At 31.0% G+C, this 8,427-nt stretch overlaps 1 pseudogene; it reads left to right on the top strand.

Annotated features, from left to right (window-relative positions):
- Positions 1–6,367: 6,367 nt before the first annotated feature.
- Positions 6,368–8,427, top strand: part of LOC116025051 — a 7,040-nt pseudogene continuing 4,980 nt past the window's right edge.

Here is an 8,427-nt window from a genome sequence, read left to right as displayed (position 1 = left end):
GAAAATAGACACAATAACACTAATGACACGTTTGGTTCGCGAAATAAGCTTGAAATGGAATAGCATGCCCAGGAACATTGTTCCTGGGAATGACCTATATATTCCCCTTGCAAGGGGAATAGAGAATCCTAGGCCCCCTTAGGTATTAGGCTATTATTGAGTTCTTAGGAATAGCCTAATGTTGTTATTTTCAATTTTACCCCATGATGTTTTGGAGAAAGATCTTCCTTTTTCCAAAAGGCTTCTTCTTCCTTTTCCCTATGCAATTAAGGCTCCTTAAATGAGAAAGTAGCTATGAACACTTCAGTAGGTTGAGAAAGTAGCTATGAACAGATACGGAAAGTAGCTATGAACACTTCAGTAGGTTGAGAAAGTAGCTATGAACAGATACTACATTGTAACAGAGTCAGTAGAACTCAAAAAAAAAAAAGCTCCTTAAATGAAGGAGCTTTTGGCTCTTTAAAGCTTCCTCATGTTGTTAATTTCAAAAGAGAAGCAATGCTTCTCTTATATAGAGGAGCTCAAATGAGCTCCTTTTCCTGAGTTACTGATGCGGGATAAAAAAACTCCCATTTGGGTTTTAAAAAAAATTATTTTATATATAATTTTGTTTTGTATTATTATTATTATTCCTTTTTTCTTATTATTGTTATTAATATTATTATAAGTTTTATTTTATTATTACATAATAATAATAATATTATTATTAATAATAACATGAATGTCCTTATATGTCATTTTGCATGTTAATCGCTAACCTAAACAACTAATTTTTACCAAACATTTTTTTACAGACCGCTAATACAATCTGTTGGTCAAACCTACTAATACAATCCGCTATATGATAACTGTTAACCACTGATTGTCAAACAAGCCCATAGGCTATACTTGAGATCGATATAGCTCAAGTACTAAATATTTTTTTAAAATTGCAATAGTGTATAGATATACTAACGGTAAGTTAAACAATTTTTAAATTCTAATATTTTTTTTTATCCTTCACACAATACTCGATGAGTTTTACTACCTAACGTTGACGTAAACGTCACCTTATGTATGGTAAAGCTACTTTAGTTAAATTACTTGGCCCACAGTTCAATTAAGTCTTGGATAATATTTTCTTCCCATGTCACAGACAAATGAAACAATTTAGTATAACCTAATGGTCGAAATAGCTAGCTGCTCGTGAATTAAATATATCAAGTTGCTTTAATTATCTTAATTACGTTATGGATAGTATATTAGTTGTGGTTGTAAATGAAAATGAAGGAAATAATAGTCAATGAATGAAGTTGGCCGGTGGAGAGATACAAGATGACAAAACAGGGTTGTTAGATATAAATAAGACAACATTGATCAATATATTATGATGAAATTAAAGTTGTGTAAGAAGATGGTATGATGTATTTATTGCCGTTCTTCTTTGCTCATAGATCAAAATTGTAACATCGTGTGCATGCATGCATACATACATACATACGTACATACATACATAATATATATATATATATATATATATATATATATATATATATAGAGTCAAGACTTTGTTCGAGCCTTAGTGGATGCGGTATTGATTCTTTATGTTTCAATAAGTTGAGAAAGTAGTTATGAATATATACTTTATTGTAATAGTAGTACATATATATATATATATATATATATATATATATATATATATATATATATATATATATTCAGGGGCGAATCTAGAAATTTTTTTAAATGAGGCGAAATATTAAAACAAAAGAGATAGTTTGAAAAATAAAAATGAAACACTTAAGAGCATACACATAAATATTGTTGGATAAATATGAAACATAATTAAGTCAATAAAATAATTCGAATAGAAAACACATTATTATAAATTCATATATCTAACTATTAATATAAAAGAATGCTTGAATCGACCCTTTAACCTTTNAATCTAGAAATTTTTTTAAATGAGGCGAAATATTAAAACAAAAGAGATAGTTTGAAAAATAAAAATGAAACACTTAAGAGCATACACATAAATATTGTTGGATAAATATGAAACATAATTAAGTCAATAAAATAATTCGAATAGAAAACACATTATTATAAATTCATATATCTAACTATTAATATAAAAGAATGCTTGAATCGACCCTTTAACCTTTCCCACATTAAAGTCATAACTTACCATCTTACCTAGCTTATCTTTATAAAAAAAAATATTTATAATAAAATAGGGTCCCGTTCAGGTGCNTCTAGAAATTTTTTTAAATGAGGCGAAATATTAAAACAAAAGAGATAGTTTGAAAAATAAAAATGAAACACTTAAGAGCATACACATAAATATTGTTGGATAAATATGAAACATAATTAAGTCAATAAAATAATTCGAATAGAAAACACATTATTATAAATTCATATATCTAACTATTAATATAAAAGAATGCTTGAATCGACCCTTTAACCTTTCCCACATTAAAGTCATAACTTACCATCTTACCTAGCTTATCTTTATAAAAAAAAAATATTTATAATAAAATAGGGTCCCGTTCAGGTGCNAAACATAATTAAGTCAATAAAATAATTCGAATAGAAAACACATTATTATAAATTCATATATCTAACTATTAATATAAAAGAATGCTTGAATCGACCCTTTAACCTTTCCCACATTAAAGTCATAACTTACCATCTTACCTAGCTTATCTTTATAAAAAAAAATATTTATAATAAAATAGGGTCCCGTTCAGGTGCGGATCGACCTTAACGTGTGAACATGCGTACTTCTTATGTAATGCACGTAAGTTCTTTATGAATGCACAATAACTAAAGAAGTCCACATATTCTCCTGTTAATATATGTTCTCACAAGAAAATAAATCTACACACAAGGGGCTAGGAGGGTAACTGCCTCAATGTAGATTTGCCCGATACCCAATATATATTTGGAAAAAATTGTTTGATCTCTTAATTATATATAGTTTATGCTTTTCAATTGTAAAATACACCTCTACGCTCTAACGTTATAAAATAGTTACAACTTTCGTTGTTTGAGTAACAAAACTGTGAACATCTATTGCAAGTTTACTCATATTGCATATTTGATTAGTAACTGTAGTTAATTAGTAAAAATCATATATAAAAGTTTTTTTTTGGGGGGGGGGGGGGGGGGGGCTTAAATATTAAAATGTTTAGTACACTTTTTTTTAATTGTAAAATTTTAACCATATAAGTCACAGTAAAATTGTTTGAAATGGTAAATAATTTCTAATATTAAGTGGCAAAAACCTGCACATGATGATGGTTCAACTTTACTACCTAAGTGTGAACCTTCACATGGTGATAGTGACGTGATGATAATATTATTCGATTGAGTCTTTGAGAATATTTTTTCCAATCACATACAATGAATTTCATTATTAATATTGTCANAAAAAAAAATATTTATAATAAAATAGGGTCCCGTTCAGGTGCGGATCGACCTTAACGTGTGAACATGCGTACTTCTTATGTAATGCACGTAAGTTCTTTATGAATGCACAATAACTAAAGAAGTCCACATATTCTCCTGTTAATATATGTTCTCACAAGAAAATAAATCTACACACAAGGGGCTAGGAGGGTAACTGCCTCAATGTAGATTTGCCCGATACCCAATATATATTTGGAAAAAATTGTTTGATCTCTTAATTATATATAGTTTATGCTTTTCAATTGTAAAATACACCTCTACGCTCTAACGTTATAAAATAGTTACAACTTTCGTTGTTTGAGTAACAAAACTGTGAACATCTATTGCAAGTTTACTCATATTGCATATTTGATTAGTAACTGTAGTTAATTAGTAAAAATCATATATAAAAGTTTTTTTTGGGGGGGGGGGGGGGGGGGGGCTTAAATATTAAAATGTTTAGTACACTTTTTTTTAATTGTAAAATTTTAACCATATAAGTCACAGTAAAATTGTTTGAAATGGTAAATAATTTCTAATATTAAGTGGCAAAAACCTGCACATGATGATGGTTCAACTTTACTACCTAAGTGTGAACCTTCACATGGTGATAGTGACGTGATGATAATATTATTCGATTGAGTCTTTGAGAATATTTTTTCCAATCACATACAATGAATTTCATTATTAATATTGTCAAGTGAAAGCTCTTCACGAATTTAATATAGCAACTTGCTCAAATCTTCAGGGCTAATTGTATGGGCAGATTATACCATGGATTAGGGTCTACATTGTATTGTAAATCTGGTCTAAAAATAAATTTTAGATTCTGTATCTGTAGTGACACATTTTGTACCTGCAGTTAACAGTTTTTGTACATGTAGCTATCATATTATGTGTCAGCAATTATCAAGTTATTTGTTTACATGTACAGAAGCGATTAACTGCATGTACAAAATGTGTTAACTAAAGATACATAATTTTAGCATCAAGATTAATAATGCAATATGAACTCGGCTACCAGGATAACAATTGAATTTATTGGATGCAATTTTCAAAACATAAATAAAAGAATATTAATAAATAAACAATGAATGAAGTTGATGAAGATGCCAAAACATGGTTGTTACATTTAAATTAAACAATATATTAATCAATAAGTCCGATGAAAATTATGAAACCGCGTCCAACAATCTCATGCAGGCTTTTATATATAGCATAGACTTGAATTGGCGGTCAAGTAATTTAGTTAATTGGAAGAAATTAAAACATTACTAGTTAGTTGTATATATTAATATATACATCAAAGGAGTTGAAAGCCAAGCTAGAAACTGGGCAATTAAGACTTGAGCTGAGAGAGTAGTGCGCCATGGACGCAGTTGTAGACTTGCTCATAAGCAAGGTAATACAAACTGTGGTAGATAACGAGACGCTGATTGTTGGGATCAAGGATCAGGTGGATGTTCTACTGAGCGAACTCAGGTCGTTCAGGGCATCTCTCACTAAGGCAGGCTACAGATATGATGAGAAGTGTAATAACAACGCTATACACGAAGAATTGTTGAAGAAGATGCAGAAAGTTGCAACTTATGCTGAAGATGCCATTGATGAATACCTTGTAGAGGAAAGGAACCACAGAGGCAGAGGGGTCCTCGTGAGATTGTGGCAAAAACTACGTTATTATGCCAATGAGATGGAGAGCATTAAGGAATGGGCGGAGAGAATAATACGTGTAGATGAGCTTGCCCATTCCCTCCAAGGCGGTTCGCTAAATAATCCTCAGCCGCCACCGCCGCCGCTTCTCCAGGTATGTCGTCCAACTATTTCCACTACTCCCAATTCCCATCCCATCCCTATGGTATAAGCTTTAGAATAGAGTTAATTCCAGCAAGGCTCATCCGACTATGTTGATTTTTTAAAATTAGTCCTAATTTTTAATTTGGACAATTTAGGTCCCTTGATTTTTAAATTCTTTCCAATGTTGGTCCTTTCATCAAATTTTGGTTAAATTGAGGTCAAGTGAAGGGGTAAAATTTCCCGTTCACCTGTTTAGCGTATTATTACTCGTATTTCTCATGTCCTATACGCTGTATATATGAATATAATCTCAGNGGGGGGGCTTAAATATTAAAATGTTTAGTACACTTTTTTTTAATTGTAAAATTTTAACCATATAAGTCACAGTAAAATTGTTTGAAATGGTAAATAATTTCTAATATTAAGTGGCAAAAACCTGCACATGATGATGGTTCAACTTTACTACCTAAGTGTGAACCTTCACATGGTGATAGTGACGTGATGATAATATTATTCGATTGAGTCTTTGAGAATATTTTTTCCAATCACATACAATGAATTTCATTATTAATATTGTCAAGTGAAAGCTCTTCACGAATTTAATATAGCAACTTGCTCAAATCTTCAGGGCTAATTGTATGGGCAGATTATACCATGGATTAGGGTCTACATTGTATTGTAAATCTGGTCTAAAAATAAATTTTAGATTCTGTATCTGTAGTGACACATTTTGTACCTGCAGTTAACAGTTTTTGTACATGTAGCTATCATATTATGTGTCAGCAATTATCAAGTTATTTGTTTACATGTACAGAAGCGATTAACTGCATGTACAAAATGTGTTAACTAAAGATACATAATTTTAGCATCAAGATTAATAATGCAATATGAACTCGGCTACCAGGATAACAATTGAATTTATTGGATGCAATTTTCAAAACATAAATAAAAGAATATTAATAAATAAACAATGAATGAAGTTGATGAAGATGCCAAAACATGGTTGTTACATTTAAATTAAACAATATATTAATCAATAAGTCCGATGAAAATTATGAAACCGCGTCCAACAATCTCATGCAGGCTTTTATATATAGCATAGACTTGAATTGGCGGTCAAGTAATTTAGTTAATTGGAAGAAATTAAAACATTACTAGTTAGTTGTATATATTAATATATACATCAAAGGAGTTGAAAGCCAAGCTAGAAACTGGGCAATTAAGACTTGAGCTGAGAGAGTAGTGCGCCATGGACGCAGTTGTAGACTTGCTCATAAGCAAGGTAATACAAACTGTGGTAGATAACGAGACGCTGATTGTTGGGATCAAGGATCAGGTGGATGTTCTACTGAGCGAACTCAGGTCGTTCAGGGCATCTCTCACTAAGGCAGGCTACAGATATGATGAGAAGTGTAATAACAACGCTATACACGAAGAATTGTTGAAGAAGATGCAGAAAGTTGCAACTTATGCTGAAGATGCCATTGATGAATACCTTGTAGAGGAAAGGAACCACAGAGGCAGAGGGGTCCTCGTGAGATTGTGGCAAAAACTACGTTATTATGCCAATGAGATGGAGAGCATTAAGGAATGGGCGGAGAGAATAATACGTGTAGATGAGCTTGCCCATTCCCTCCAAGGCGGTTCGCTAAATAATCCTCAGCCGCCACCGCCGCCGCTTCTCCAGGTATGTCGTCCAACTATTTCCACTACTCCCAATTCCCATCCCATCCCTATGGTATAAGCTTTAGAATAGAGTTAATTCCAGCAAGGCTCATCCGACTATGTTGATTTTTTAAAATTAGTCCTAATTTTTAATTTGGACAATTTAGGTCCCTTGATTTTTAAATTCTTTCCAATGTTGGTCCTTTCATCAAATTTTGGTTAAATTGAGGTCAAGTGAAGGGGTAAAATTTCCCGTTCACCTGTTTAGCGTATTATTACTCGTATTTCTCATGTCCTATACGCTGTATATATGAATATAATCTCAGCCGAAGTCTCAATCGAAGCCATATATCTCAGTCGAAGTCTCTTCGACTGAGATTATATTTATATATATAGCGTATAAGACAAAAGAAATACGAGTAATAATACACTATAAATGTGAACGGACAAGTTTACCCCTTCATTTGTCCTCAACTTAATCAAAATTTGCAAATGACAAACATTGGAAAGAATTTGAAAGTCAAGAGACTTAAATTGTCCAAATTAAAAGTCGGGGACTAATTTTGAAAAATCAACATAGTCGGAGGACCATTGCTGGAATTACCTCCTTACCATGTTCTTGACTTCTTATTGTTAGAATCTAATTAAGGTTCTTAGCTTGTTATTAGAATTCGAGATGTCAATTTTCTCTATCCTCAAGAGAGATTCCCTATCTCTGTCTTAATAAGGATGGGATGATGGGATGAGAAAAAGATTCGTGAAACGAGGGCATGGACGGTGACGAGAATACCCATCACCGTCCCACTCTATCTGTCCCTAATTTTTTAAATATAATAATAAAATATTATTATTATTATTATTGTTGTTGTTGTAGATATGTTGTATGGGTATAGTATATTTTGTAATTGTGTATTTATGTTCTTATTTGCATGAAAACTACAGAGTATTTGAATATTATATTTCACATTTCTATTGTTATTGAGAATGGATGAAGGTTTCACTATTTTAAGATTAAAAATTTAATACGCAAATGTTTTAACTTAAATATTGTGAATTATACTAGTTTGACTATTATTTTAACAACAAAAAAAGTTAAGTTTTTAGTCCTTCAATTGTTCCTTCCTTGTTGTTTTAGAGACTAAAATAACTAGTAAAGAATAATAATTAATTATATGGAGTACAATTATTTATGCTATTGGAAGGATACATATTATTTATTAATATTAATTAATTAATTACTTAATAATTTCAGAAAATCACAAGCATTTTGGGTATTAAGATCTTGTATTTATAAAAATATTTTTTAGCTATTTTATTCAAGATTATTAATGTTAATATTAAATAAATTAATAAATACACTAACAAGTTGATAGTATAGAGCAACTGAGCAATAGTAAAAAATTATGCTTAGCTTGTTTTATATATATATATATAAATATATAATAACATGGGTTCGATTCGTATTGATTGATATTACAATGATAGCATATAAATATGGGTCATACTCAGGGACAGAGCCAGATAATCGATTGAGTGGGG

This window comes from Ipomoea triloba, chromosome 7, assembly GCF_003576645.1.
Source record: "Ipomoea triloba cultivar NCNSP0323 chromosome 7, ASM357664v1".
Taxonomy (NCBI): domain Eukaryota; kingdom Viridiplantae; phylum Streptophyta; class Magnoliopsida; order Solanales; family Convolvulaceae; genus Ipomoea; species Ipomoea triloba.
This window is presented reverse-complemented; position numbering and strand designations above follow the sequence as displayed.